This window comes from Taudactylus pleione, unplaced genomic scaffold (genome assembly GCF_031769625.1).
Source record: "Taudactylus pleione unplaced genomic scaffold, aTauple2 ptg000086l, whole genome shotgun sequence".
In the NCBI taxonomy this organism is placed as follows: Eukaryota; Metazoa; Chordata; class Amphibia; order Anura; family Myobatrachidae; genus Taudactylus; species Taudactylus pleione.
The window spans coordinates 27,602,399-27,618,457 of record NW_028284488.1 but is presented as its reverse complement, the minus strand read 5'-3'; positions in this window follow the sequence as shown (position 1 = coordinate 27,618,457).

Genomic DNA, 16,059 nt, shown 5'->3' with positions numbered 1-16,059 from the left:
TCCTAAGCCGGCCCACCTGCATAAGCTGAGGCTTGGTCAGCTGGCCAGTGCCTCACAAAACAACAGGCTGTGACCTCGGTAGCAGCTCTGGGATAGCAGATGCTGAGAGGAAGCGTCTCTTCACCTCAGACGCCTCCTGCAGTATTTGAATTTTAGCAGGACGGAATTGCCAAGGCGCTTGTGTGCGACTTTGCGATTACGTCCACTGAAGAATCAGGCACACAGTCATAATGTTAGTGGCTTGACAATAAGGCTGGCCTACAGAATGCATACAGTAGCTACAGTGCACCAAAAATTACAATATAGGACCCATTTTTCAAATTGCAGCAAATTTAAAATACGTTTTATATCCTTGTGACATCACAACTAGGTTACAGATGCCATCTTCAATATTTCAATAGATAGCTAGCTAGTTAGCTCAGCAGGGAGGAGAAGGGGAGCCGTGTAATGGAAAAAGTGGATGGACTGTTGGGCATGATGTATTATCGTGGCCCTGCCATCCACTTCATGGGGGTAAGGCCACGATGACATGAATCAACGTGAATCGCGTCATCGGCTACCATGACTGGCTGCTTCACTCGGTAAGCGGGTGACTGAGCGGGTGGTGGCCGGCTCTGGTAGACTTTCAAGCTCTTCTAAGGGGCCGGGAGCACCACCTGATTTTTGTGAATCTCCCGGACATTCCGGAAGTATAAGTATGTGTTGTAATGACATTTTGCCTTGTCCTCCTATTTCCCAAATTTGTGCTTCTATTTTGTGTTTATTTGAATATCAAAATAATTATTCAGCCAGAATTTTAAAGAACAGTTTTCAAGGTGAGCCATTTTTTTTATTTGCCCTGGATGTGAGCTGTGCAGCAGATAGAGAAGCCCGATTGATTCCGGAGTGGGCTGCAATGCAGGGTCACAGGGGCGACTGGAAATAAAGAGAACGGGGAGGAGAATGGAGGCACAGAAGAGCAGTCTGTGAGACATTCTGGGCTGCATGACCACCAGCTAACTTTACAGGCTTAAGGAGCTGTTAGTTAACAATCCAGTTCGGAGGTTGCCAGATACTGTCCTTTGGCCAGTGCTGTAACCAGTTTTTAACATGAGGGAGAGCAAAGGGGAAAAATAGGTTCCAACTGAGGAACCTGACAAACCCCACCAGATAACTAACAGAAAAAAAGCAAAACAGAGCTACAATATTTAGGGACATAAATGTTACATTAAATTATAAGACCAAAGTGCATCAGCCGGCGCGAATCATGCATGCGGCCCACTTTTCAAAAGTAAGGCTTGGAATACAGCCGCATTGCATGAACGCATTGGAGCTGCTATAATAGGGGATTTATATATGGCATGAGGAAGCCGCTGAATAGGTGTGGAGGCGGAGGAACAAGTAAAGGGTTCTGTATAGATAACATTGCTACAGCCACCAGCTGGGTTCCTGATGGTCTTTACCTGATGATTTTTAGCAGATTGGAATTCATTACCTTCTACCAAAAATGCGAATATAGGGATCTTACCAGTAGCTCGTTGGATGTTGCATGTTTACATCATCTATCTAAACAGTGGCGTAACTTCATCCCAGGTGCCCGGAGGCAAGATAAATGTTGGTGCCCCCCCCCCCCAAACTAAAATGTACCACCCCCAGCACCTATGCCAGCCCCAGCTGCCGCCGCCGCCGCCCCCCTTATGCAGTTCCTTTTATATAATGCCCCCAGTAATGGTGCCCCTATGCAGTGCCCACCTATGTAGTGCTCCCCAGCAATGGTCCCCCTATGCAGTACCTCCAGTAGTGAGCCCCCGGTAGTTGCTCCCAGTAGTGAGCCCCCAGTAGTTGCCACCTGTAGTGAGCCTCCAGTAGTGAGGCCCCTGTAGTTGCCCCCAGTAGTGAGCCCCTGTAGTTGCCCCCAGTAGTGAGACCCCTGTAGTTGCCCCCAGTAGTGAGACCCAGTAGTGAGACCCCTGTAGTTGCCCCCAGTAGTGAGGCCACTGTAGTTGCCCCCAGTAGTGAGGCCCCTGTAGTTGCCCCCTGTAGTGAGCCCCCAGTAGTTGCCCCCTGTAGTGAGCCCCCAGTAGTGAGGCCCCTGTATTTGCCCCAGTAGTGAGCACCCTGTAGTTGCCCCCAGTAGTGAGCAGCCTGTAGTTGCTCCCAGTAGTGAGGCCCCTGTAGTTGCCCCAAGTAGTGAGCACCCTGTAGTTGCCCCCAGTAGTGATGGCCCCCACCGCGCGCGCGCACACACAACAACAAAACAAACAAGCAAACAAACAAACACTTACCTTTATCCCCGCTCCAGTGCTGCTGCCGTCCATCCCCGGCTTCCGCTCCTCGGCACTATGGGAGTGACGTCATTACGTCACTCCCATAGTGCACTGCGGGACCCGGAAGACGGAGCTCGCTCCTGAGCTCCGTCCCCGGCATCCGCTCCTCGGCACTATGGGAGTGACGTTATGACGTCACTCCCATAGTACACTGTGGGACAGGAAGACGGAGGGAGCTCCGTCCTCCGGCTGCCGCCGGGGGTTTCAATAGGAGCCGGGCGCCCGCTGGCACTCCTTCTCCATGCAGCTCCCGGGGACAATGGAGCCAGGTGCCCCCTTCAGGGCTGACGCCCGGCGGCAAATAACTCCATTGTCTCCGGGAGTTCCGCCACTGTATCTAAAGGACTATTAAGGATTGGTAATTATATGTTGATTTTATCTACTTATTGTTATTTACTGCATCAAGCTGACCAAAAATGTGCATACATTGAAAGGTCAACTAAACTGGAACTCTTTTATATTAGTTTATTTTACTAGAATTAGCATAAAAAGAGTAAATACAAGTAAATGTATGCACATTACACTACATTACTGTAATTATTTAGATGTACGCAAAGAATGCTGAAAAAAACAAACATACATTTATTTGCCATTGAGGGGGCCACAGTTTGCCTGAATGTGAACATGCTGTATACAGCACTTCTTAGGCAAGCACTGGCTCTTCAGCAGTTGTGGGAAAGCATAATGGAACTTTACTTCACACCAGTTGGAGAGCCTCAGTTTTCTTGTGTTATGTGGTAGTGTTACCGCTAGACCGCAGGCAGAGTAAGGTGCTCAGGATGCGGGCAGAGAGTCTCTGTGAGCGCCGACGCTCCTGAAAAGGGGACGCGGCCAACTAAGGAGGGCGTGTCCTTGTGATACGCCTCCAACTCGTCACATGTGGAGGTGCAGGGCTTCCCCCAAGCTCTACCCTCACGGTGAAAAGATGCTATGCACATGCGTGCGGCATCTATTTACCCGGCGGAGATCGGTCACCCCAACTTGGCCCATGGGTGGTGAAGACACAGGGCAGGCTGTTTTAGCGGGGTTCCGCTAAAAGGGCAGGGCGCATTGGTCTAATCCTAGTGGGGAAAGTCCAAAGTCAGCTGTACTGTCCCTCAGTGTCAGGACTTTCACTGGACTGCCCCACTTGGATGGGGCCCAGGCAGGGATGGGATTAGATGATGGAGTAGCACATTAAAAGCATACCCCACAGAAGACAGCATCTACAAGTGTTCTCTTTCCTCCATAGCATTATGCACCAAATCCACATGCATACAGTATCTACAATTTAAATTACAATACATTTTAGGGCCTTATTTATCAACGAGTTTTATCATTCACAATAATGAGTGATAAAACTCGATATGTATGATAATGGTGCTCCAACCAATCAGCTCCCAACTGTTATCTGTTTGAAAAATGGGAACCGATTGGCTGGAGCACCATTTATCATACGCACCGAGTTTTATCACTCGTGAATGATAAACCTCGTTGATAAATAAGGCCCTAAGGGGCAGATGTACTAAACTCTGGAAAGTGATAAATTGGAAGATTATAAACTACCAATCAACTCGTAACTGTCATTTTTCAAACACAGCCTGTAACATGACAGGAGCTGAATGGCTGGTAGTTTATCACTTTCCAGAGCCTAGTACATCTCCGCTTTAGTATGTTATAGCGATGATTTAGTAATTATATACTTTTTCACGCAACTACAATACAAAGAGCATTGCTGTGATCTATATTATCAGTATTTATTCCTTAGGATTTAAGTACTGATAGGCAGGACTCTCTTCACTCTTGTTCTATACCTAGCACTATCCGTGTAAGTGCTCCATTCCTTTGACACCTTCACCCATTCAGCAACTCTGACACTATTTGCTTAGCCATGCAATGGGTACAAATTCACTGAATATGGACTCCCCTCCTGTGACTCATAACCACATACTCCGTCAAGCTACAATGATTTTCCCCACTATTGCCACTTTTACATCACATTTGCTGTATGTGATGGTATAGTAATATTTTAGTTATGCTATTGTATGTACTTATACTATGATTACCTCTGCATTGTTGTAGTCATGCTTATTTTGCAATGTTAGGATGTTTGTCCTCCTGTATTGGTCTTCAGACACTTTGTGGCTCATAATAATAATAACAACATAAAACATCTATGAGGGTGGTTCAATAAATAAGGTAATAAAACCTCTCATTGTGTAAATTTATTCAACTCATACATATACGTTTAATCAACAGTATGGCCTTGGTACAGATTATTTTTTCCACGTAGTCCCCATACTTGTATAAGTATTTGTTCCAACAGTACACCATGGCATCTATCCCGGCATAGAAGATATCAGTTTTAAGCACCTGAAGCCAGGACATGACAACTTGCTGAACTTCACCGTCGGTTGCGAATTGCCTTCCACCCAGTTGCTTCTTCAATGGTCCAAAGAAATGGAAATCACTCGGTGCTGAGTCAGTGCAGTAGGGAGGATGGTCCTGTACCTCCCAAAGGTAGCACCGTAAAAACAACTCATGCATGCAGTTGGCTAAGTGTGGCCTGGTGTTATCATGCAGCAATACAAAGCCTGTTTGCAGCAACCCAGGTCGTTTTCGATGATTTGCCCTCTGCAACCGGCTCAATGTGTCACATTAGTGGACAGCATTCACAGTATCTGCCTTGGTGAGGAAATCAACAAAACGCACACCCTTGTGATCCCAAAACACTGTTGCTATGATCTTTGCTGATGGAGTTGTTTTGAATATCTTTGAAGGTGGGGACGATGCATGTTTCCATGTCATAGATGCTTGCTTCATTTCCTGTGTCACATGATGCACACACTTTTCATTGCCTGTAACAATACGCTGCAGGAACTGCATTCCCTCCTCATGGTACTGCGTCAAGTGCAAGTGCACGAGAGATAATCTGATCCTATTGGTTTTGTGAACTTCTGTGAGTTGCTTCAGTACCCAACGTGAACACTTTTTTCTTTACCACAGTTGCTTATGAACAATGTTGTGCTCAGTACCTAATGAGATGTTCAGTTTGTCAGCAATATCGCTAACTCAAATGCGTCTGTCATGCTGAAACAGACCTTCAATGCGGCACAAATTGTCATCTGTGGTGGGCGTGCTTGGTTGGTTGGATCGCTGCTTATCTTGAACATCTGTCCTGCCATTATCAAAGGCAGTGTGCTAAACCTGTGTGAAGTTATCACCGTACACCTCAACAAGTTGGCGATAAATTTCAGCTGTTGATGTGCCCTTTACATGTCTCACACCCCTTCCTCAGGACAAGATCAGGATGTTGTCCTGAGGAAGGGGTGTAAGACCCCGAAACGTTGACCTGCACTTGCACTAAATAAATCCCTTTGGTGAGGGTTTATGGATTTTCAAGTCTCTGAGTGCCGCCTGTTATTGTGGACTATATATATATATATATATATATATATATATATATACACACACACACACACATACATATATGTATACACACATACATACACACACACATATATATATATATATATATATATACACACATACACACACACACAGTCAGGTGCATAAATATTGGGACATTGACAGAATTTCATATTTTGTTTACCACCACAATGGCTTTGAAATTAAACAAACAAGATGTGCTTTAACTGCAGACTTTCAGATTTAATTTGAGGGTATTTACATCCAAATCAGGTGAACGGTGTAGGAATTACAACGGTTTCTTTATGTGCCTCCCACTTTTTAAGGGGCCAAAAGTGATGGGACTATCAACTCAAAAGCTATTTCATGGACAGGTGTGGGCTATTTCCTCGTTATTTCATTATCAATTAAGCAGGTAAAAGGTCTGGAGTTGATTCTAGGTGTGACATTTTGCATTTGGAATCAATTGCTGTCGACTCTCAATATGAGATCCAAAGAGCTGTCACTATCAGTGAAGCAAGCCATCATTAGGCTGAAAAATCAAAACAAACCCATCAGAGAGATAGCAAAAACATTAGGTGTGGCCAAATCAACTGTTTGGAACATTCTTAAAAAGAAAGAATGCACAGGAGAGCTCAGCAACACCAAAAGACCCGGAAGACCACGGGAAACAACTGTGGTGGATGACAGAAGAATTATTTCCTTGGTGAAGAAAAACCCCTTCACAACAGTTTGCCAAATCAAGAACACTCTCCAGGAGGTAGGTGTATATGTGTCAAAGTCAACAATCAAGAGAAGACTTCACAAGAGTGAATATAGAGGGTTCACCACAAGATGTAAACCATTGGTGAGCCTCAAAAACAGGAAGACCAGATTAGAGTTTGCCAAACAACATCTAAAAAAGCCACTACAGTTCTGGAACAACATCCTATGGACAGATGAGACAAAGATCAACTTGTACCAGAGTGATGGGAAGAGAAGAGTATGGAGAAGGAAAGGAACTGCTCATGATCCAAAACATACCACCTCATCAGTGAAGCATGGTGGTGGTAGTGTCATAGCGTGGGCATGTATGGCTGCCAGTGGAACTGGTTCCCTTGTATTTATTGATGATGTGACTGCTGACAAAAGCAGCAGAATGAATTCTGAAGTGTTTCGGACAATATTATATGCTCATATTCAGTCAAATGCTTCAGAACTCATTGGATGGCGCTTCACAGTGCAGATGGAAAATTACCCGAAGCATACTGCAAAAGCAACCAAAGAGTTTTTTAAGGCTAAAAAGTGGAATGTTATGCAATGGCCAAGTCAATCCCCTGACCTGAAATCGATTGAGCATGCATTTCACTTGATGAAGACAAAACTGAAGGGAAAATGCCCCAAGAACAAGCAGGAACTGAAGACATTTGCAGTAGAGGCCTGGCAGAGCATCACCAGGGATGAAACCCAGCGTCTGGTGATGGCTATGCGTTCCAGACTTCAGGCTGTAATTGCCTGCAAAGGATTTGCAACAAAGTATTAAAAAGTGAAAGTTAGATTTAGGATTGTTTAGTTTGTCCCATTACTTTTGGCCCCTTAAAAAGTGGGAGGCACATATAGAAACCATTGTAATTCCTACACCGTTCACCTGATTTGGATGTAATTACCCTCAAATTAAATCTGAAAGTCTGCAGTTAAAGCACATCTTGTTTGTTTAATTTCAAAGCCATTGTGGTGGTGAATAGAGGCCAAAATATGAAAATTCTGTCAATGTCCCAATATTTATGCACCTGTGTATATATATATATATATATATATATATTATTCCAAGTTCTTGGAGCTGTGGCTGTACATTGTTGATGTGTTTGATGGTCGTTATCGTTGATATGAGGTATTGGCTTGAAAAAGGTCTGGATATGACCGAAATGTCGCTATGCTATTTCAACTCAATATTGGAATAAATCATCTTATTGCTACATCTGACTGGTGAGTGCCTCCATTGGGAATAATATTGTTGCCTGCTATCTGGGAAACGGACTGGTGTGGCTGGAGTGCACCCCTATGCTGGAGACTAATATTGATGTGAGTGCAGGACTTGGAGAAACTTATATATATATATATTTTGAAACATATCAAACCTGAACCACTAATATACATGAATAGACCTCAGAATCAGTAGAAAACCAGAATGTCAAAGTTCTAACAATGTCAACAAGATATCAGTGTCAACATGTTCAATGGCAACAATGCAACCATGTCAACATTCTCATGTCGATACAGCATGTGTGGAAATCTTGTGCAGTAATTAGCAGTAATTAGAATTGCTGCTTCACAGCACTGAGGTCATGGGTTTGAACTCAACTAGAGCGCTATCTGTGTGGAGTTTGTTTCTCCCTGTGTTTGTGGGCTTGTGACTAAAAAAAAAAACTCTTGTGTATGTGTAATCATTTGGTAGAGAATATAGGCCCTCATTCAGAGCCGCTCATTAGCGGCAGTACGCTCGTTCCGAGCGATGTTTGCACATCTGCGCATGCGTACGGTTTTTAGTACGCATGCGTGAACCAGTCAGTGCGGCCAAAAATCGTTTGTACGCTATATAGCGAGTGCCTGCTATTTTGAGTGACAGAATGAGGCGTATGTGGGTGGTAACAGGGGAAGGTGCTTGAAAATGGGGAGTGGAGATCCGAACGCAGGCGTGCTTAAAGGTCAAAACGGGCGTATTATGGGTGTGCATAATTAATACAGCAGCGTCATTGACCACGTCACTGGGTTATTTTATAGCCAGAACTGCTCGCAAATTTGTGGTAGCAAACACCAACCACAAGAATAGCGAGCAGTTCATACGCTGGTCGATGTATACGATTAATCTAATAAATAGCGGACATGACGTATGGTGCGAGCGGCCAGGGGGCGTTTTTAACAAATAAACGAGCGTATGTTTTGCACGCTCGTTCAGATTTAGAGGTGTGAACAGACTGCAATTTGCGAACGGATCATTTGAATAGCCACCCCTTGTTTTTGAACGAACGACCGCAAATAGCGAACGGCTCTGAATGAGGGCCATAGTAGATTGTAAGCTCCACTAGGACAGGAACTGAAGGGAATGACCAAATATTCTCTGTAAAGCACTGTGAAATATGTGTGCACTATATAAATAACGTTTATTACATAAAGTACTATATTTCTGGTAGAATACAGATACCTTCAAATTAAGTTTAACTGTACAGTATCATTTGGTGTGGATAATCATTTAATCACAGAAAAAAAAATATACTGAAGAAGCCAAAATGTAGATTTCATACCAATAAAATATGAGAATTACTATATATTTGGGTTGTTGCTGAAATGGAAACAATGTTTGGTGCAGTAAATATTTTGTTGCGTAAATGTCACGATTGGCTGTGAAAATAAACAGATACGAGGGTTGTCCAAAAAGTAATGCCTAAATGCTCATAACTCTGAAATAATAAGCAACATTTATTTTAAACTTTGTAAGTTTGTAGTTTAATATGTCTGCTAACTATATATGTAGTTTTGTTTAGGTAGTCCAAGAAATACCATGGAATCCAAGATGAAACAAAGAGCAGTCATTGAATTTCTGGAAAAAGAAGGCTGCAGTGCTACAGAAATCCACAGAAGACTGAAAAAAGTGTATGGTGAGCGCACAATTAACTACAGCAATGTCAGAAGGTGGATGAAGCGTTTTCAATCGGGAGAATCGTCCGTGTGCGACAAACCTCGTGGTGGCAGACCATCAAATGCAGTGACAGCAGAGAACCAACACAAAGTCGATGCCATGATTCAGAAAGACCGTTGTGTAACCATCAGAGATATCTGTGATGAACTGGAATGTAGCCATGGCACTGTAGAAACACTAATCAATGATTTGGGATATCGTAAAGTGTGTGCTAAATGGGTTCCAAAGCAATTAACCAGGGATCATAAGGCCCAGAGGGTGGAAGTGTGCAATGACCTTTTAACCAACTTTGAAGCCAACCCTGAGACATTTTTGGAAAATGTAATTACAGGAGATGAGACCTGGGTATTCCTTTATGAACCAGAAACAAAGGCCCAATCAATGCAATGGAAACACCCAAGTTCACCTAGGCCAAAAAAGTTTAAATCACAGCGATCCGTAAACAAAATCATGGCCACATTCTTCTGGGATTGCCGAGGTGTTATTCTCATCGATTACTTGGAACCAAACCAATCAATCAACAGTGATCAATACATTATTACACTTAAGAAGCTGAAAGAAGCCATCCGCAAAAAAAGGCCAACAATTCCACTGTCAAATGTCATCTTATACCACAACAATGCCAGACCCCACACTTCAATGGCAACATCTGCGGCCATTGCCAAAATGGGGTGGGCAATAATGCCACATCCACCATACACTCCTGATTTGGCCCCTTCTGACTTTCATCTGTTTGGCCCTCTCAAATACTGTCTACGGGGTCAACATATTGAAGACATAGGCCCTGATTCAGAGCCGCTTGTAAGCGGCCGCTCGTTCGTTCTGACCGATGTTCGCACATCTGCGCATGCGTACGGATTTTAATACGCATGCGCGAACCAGTCAGTGCGGCCGAAAATCGTTTGTTCGCTACATAGCAAATGCCTGCTATTTTGAGTGACAGAAGGAGGCGTATGTGGGTGGTAACAGGGGAAGGTGCTTGAAAACGGGGGTGTGGAATTCGAACGCAGGCGTGCTTAAAGGTCAAAACGGGCGTTTTAAGGGAGTGCATAATTAATACAGCAGCGTCATTGACCACGTCACTTGTTTTTTTTTTACTCAGAACTGCTCGCAAAATAGCGGTTGAAAAAAACAGCCACAAGAATAGCGAGCAGTTCATATGCTGTTCGATGTACTTGATTAATAAATAGCGGACATGACGTATGGTGCGAGCGGCAAGGGGTCGTATTTTTCTAAATTTCAACCGCAAGTTTTGCTCGCTCGTTCAGACTTACAGGCGTGAACAGACCGCAATTAGCGAACGGTTCATTTGAATAGCCACCCCTTGGTTTAGAACGAACGACTGCAAATAGCGAGCGGCTCTGAATGAGGGCCATAGAGGTTGTTAAAAACGCCATACGCTCCTGGGTCAAACACCAACCACTGGAGTTTTTCCAAAGTGGATTCACAGCTTGGGTCGAGAGGTGGAGAAAATGTTTGAGGGCAGATGGTGAATTTTTTGAGTAGTCATTCTGTTACTAAGACTTCAAAGTATTTTACTGCAAATAGTCAAATCTGTATCTATAATAAAATTTGAGTTGTGAGCATTTAGGCATTACTTTTTGAACAACCCTCATACATTATGTGTTTTGAATTGTGTGAATGCAAATGCTTTGCTCAGCCTTTTACAGAATTGTGGCTTGCCATAATGTGCATTTTCACCCAAAAGAAAAAAATATAGACTACCCTCTTAAATAGATTTTCCTTGTTTTTCTCTATTGCTAATGTATGTCCTAAATATTTATTCATTTTAACAAATGTTTTAACTTTTTTATAAGGGTGGGGGAGAGTACAGAAGAAAAAAATGGGGCAAGAGTAGAAGGATAAAGTAAACACTACGATAAAGTGATATCTTATGGCAAGATGGCTCCAGATTTTTTGGGTAACCCCCCGCACCCCAGGAAGAGTAGGCACTTCTCCCACATTCCTCCCACCTCCTAGTGAAGTTGGCAGAATGGTGAGAATAATCCCGGGGATCGGCGGTCCGTGCATACGTCTCTACTTCTAAAAACTCTCACTAAATATACCCCTAAGAATGTGATTCGATGTAATTGGATGTCTTCTACCCCACCATTTTTGGAGTTGGTAAAGACTCTTTTGTTTCAGCTTCTGTACTTTGATAAGCAGGTTACACTGCTCATCATTGAGACACGGGTCTCTGCTTTTTTGATAAAAAAATAGGGTATTTATATTGAATCACTTGACTCTTCTTCACAAACACGATTATGAAAGTTTGTGAACCCACTAGATAATACTTATATAGACTGCTATGATTTACTTGGTTTCCTGCTCTGCTATTGGCACCCACGTGACATTATTTTGAGATATGGTGTTGTTTCCTGTACAATAAAGGTTAGCCAACCATTTCTGAAATGTGTCGAGCGGACTGGATTGATGCTTTGAACTCACCAAAGCGCTCTGTTATTATTTGTTCTATCTTTATTTTGATTTCTTTCATTTTATTCTCTAATAATTGTAAGGTATTTTACTGTATGGTACTTTGCGTCATTGTTTTTTTTATCTGTGTTACCTTCTCTGCCCCTCCTATTTCTTATCCTGGTGAAGTACAGTATATACCTGTTTTTCTTCTAAAATTTTTCTACAATGGGTTTTACTTCTAATACCCTTTGCATCATGTAAAAGGTTGCAAAGAGTACAATAAGGGACAAGCCATGTTTAAGTGATGTGGGGACAATGGCCCTCATTCAGAGGTGGTCGCAAGAAGCGATCGCTCTCTCTGAATGAGGGCGGGCGCTTCTTTTTTGTGCGGCCTCCTGGTCACTAGCTAAGCTGTGGGTTACTACCCAAAGCTTAGCGACCGACCAGGTTGATGGTCGCGATGGTCAAGACCATCGCGACCATCGGGGCTTGCGACAAGACCCTAAGGTTGGGTCTCGGCAAGCGCGAGCCCCAGGGAGCTTCCTGCTCTGATTGAGCAGGAAACTCCCCACTGACATCACTGCTGATGTCAGTGCGGCCGTCCACAAAACGGCAAGCGTTCCGTTTGTGTAGCCACCCCCCCGCCCTGCCTACAAAATAGGGTGAGCTGTCGATCAACATCGACAGCCGGACCTTTTGTAGTGAGCTCCGGAGCGAGAGAGTTTCTCTCTCGCTCCGGGGCTTGCGCACGCACAGTGCAGCCGCTGCGCGTGCGCAGGGCCTTAACATCGACCCGGTTGCGAGCGCTCAGCGCTTGCGACCGGGTCTGAATGAGGTCCTATATGTGCTAGCTAAGGTTCCAATACGGTTTTTGCACAAGGCATGTAATACACTCTATTTTGTTAATATTCATGTTAGCAATTGCAGATGAATGCATATTTGATGTGTCTGCTGATATTTTTGCTGGTGCTTTCTGTGCTGGTATCTTTGATTTTTATACAGAGATCTATAGTTGCGGTCAGATTTAACCAATTAACTGGCTAATATATTTCCAAAAACCACTCAGAAATTGTCGGGTTAATTTCTATGATTAAATTAGGGGCCAGATTCAGCATGGATCGCAAGTCTACAATCGCACACAGCTGCACGTAGCGAAAATATGCAAATAAATGCGATCGCATTGTGATCGTAGCATTATATCAAAGACGTCCCCAACCTATAAAAACACCCACTTTCCATTACATACATCCGCAAGTCAGCGAAAACATCTGTAACATCGGACCCATACACAGAGTTGTGGTTGAGCTCGACATGCTGCATTATCTGCAACGCTTCCTGTCGTCATGCAGAGCTCAGGCTGCGTATGCCATTGCTGGGGCTTAATTAAGCACGCCCGTGTAACAGCGTTCAAACGCACAGGCATGCATGTGTTCCTTTGACCACCCCCCGTCCACACTCAAACAGCACTTGCTGTCAATCATTTCAGTGTTACAATGCGTATCCACTGTGTTTGCATACCCGATCACTGTGGCTGGTTTGCGCACGCGCACTGTGATGCATACGCATGCACAGAACACAAACATCAACTGGTTGCGTGCGTCGGCAGCCTTGCAATCCAACCTGAATCAGGCCCTAGGTCAAGAACATCTATTTAACACTTTTTTTTTCCAAAACAATTTTTATTTTATATACTCACAAGTGCAAACATACATGTACATTATCTATACAAACATACAGATATATTACATGAATCCATATACACATATATACAGACCTGCACACTGTGTAAACAAATACAGTTCAAGTGCAACGTCAAACAAATACATTTTTTTTGTAGGATATAGCTAGTCAAAAATGACTGTTAAACATAAGCACAAGAGACAAGGAATCTTGTTCCCCTGACCCGTAAATATAGAATTTAAAGATCTAAATATATAACATCACTCCAAATTACGAAGTAGAGACCAATTTGTAGTCTCAAATAATCTCATTATATGAGTTCTAACATCAGAATCCAGGGAGTCGATATATATACCCCATTTAGCGTAAAAGCGAACCACCCCCTTCTCAACAGCAGGTATAGTTGCCCATCTATCAAAATAAAGTATTTGTAGCAATATGGTTTAAACTGCTTGAAGAGATGGTGCTGTGGAAACTGTCCAATTACGGAGGATAGCTTTCTTCGCCACAGTTACCACTATCATAAGAAAGGGCAATAATTCTATCTTACGACCTTGCAGGTCCCAGTTTATAAAATTAGCGCATAACATAGCCAATGGGTCTTTCATAAGATGTAAGGCGCATATAATATTTAGAAATACCATAATCTTATCCCAAAATTTTCTAATTTTCCCACATATTATGGAAGAAAGTAGCTCGTGAAAATGTACATTTCGGGTAGCAGCCTGACTCCTCCTCAACAACATGCCTCCTCTGACTCTGGGACATATATGCCCTATGAATGGTCCTAATATGCACTTCCTGCCAAATAGCTGAATGGAGAACTCTTAAAGTCTTCTCTGTATGCTTTAATAAAACATTGGGGGAGTCTACTTGTGGTATTTCTGAGGACCAATTTTGGATGCAACTCTCCCATAGAGCCTCAGCTGTCGCAGGAAGCAAGTAGGGGTATAACAACCATGTCTTGTAATACCCAGTATTGGATAATTAAATAAGGGCCGTAAAATATCATCATCTTCCTCCCTCAACATAGGAGGGGGTAAAGATTATATAAAGTGACGAAGTTGCAGAAACATAAAAAAATCTCTATTAGTAAGAAAAAATTTAGACTTCAAATCTTGAAAAGAATACATTCGACCCCCTGGATCAAACACATCACGAATGGCAGCGATACCCCTCACCCTCCAGACCAGGTATTCAGCGTATTCTAGGCCAGGAATAAACATAGGATTACCCCAGAACGTATTATACTGAGATACAGTGTGACGCCTGTGAAGCTTTCGGTTTATTTGTAACCAGACTAGGTAAGTGTCAAAAAATAGAATATTATTTCGCACTAATGGTGGGAGAAGTGATCTGGGAGCATGAAGTAGAGCAGACAAAGAATAGGGAGAAGCTATTTCTTCCTCCAGGGATTTATGGGTATATGTTTCACAACCTGTCAACCAATCGCGTATATATATCAAAAAAATACTGCATTGGTGAATGCAGAGACATGCGGAACAGCTAATCCACCATCAGATTTCCCCAAATACATCTTAGCTCTAGATATACGTGGTTTCCCACCCCTCCATAAAATTTTTTAAAATAGGCGAGTAATTTGAGTAATATCGAAACGGGTTAATCGTATTGGCAACATAGGGTAGGCCAGTTTAGGAAATATGACAGATTTCAACAATGCAACTCTGCCCAGGAGAGATAATAGAAGGTGTCGCCAAATGTCCAGTAGTTTAGTTATGTCAGCTATCACTGGAGTGAAATTAACCGTATACAACTTAGAGATATTAGCCGGGATATTGATTCCAAGATATTTAATAGCTTGCTGAGCCAGTTGGAAATGATCCAAGCATGTAGCAGATAGAGACAAAGGCGGGGACCCTGAATCATGCATATAAAGACCTCCGATTTATGTAGGTTAATCTTATACCCAGCAAAAGAACCGAATCGCGACAGCAATTCCAAAATAGCAGGAACAGAGTTTGTGAGATCTGACACAAACAAGAGCATGTCATCTGCAAAGAGACACATCTTCAACATTACTTTCCCAATAGAAATCCCTCTAAATCTCTCATGCTGGCGAAGGGCTATTGCAAGAGGCTCCTGGGCCAGTGCAAATAACAGGGGTGAGAGAGGACAACCCTGTCGAGTGCCTTTCTGAACTTCAAAAGGTGTAGACAAGTAACCATTTGTGGAAACCTGCGTGAGTGGGTCACGATACAAAGTTTGTAATATATACACAAACTCATCAGGGAATCCAAATCTCTTCAATGTTTCAAACAGGTGGTCCCAAGTGACTAGGTCAAAAGCCTTTTTCGGCATCCATAGAAATTATAGCCTGAGACCTAGGACCACCTGAGAAACCAAGAGCTTGTATGGCTGCCAGTACTTTCCGAATATTAACTACCGAATGGTGACCCATGATAAATCCTGTCTGGTCATTGGAAACAATAGTAGGTAAAATATATTTCAAACGATCCCACAAGATTTTAGTTAACAATTTGTAGTCGCTATCCAGCAGTGATATAGGGCAATATGATCCCAGATCCTCCGGATCTCGATTGGGTTTGGGCA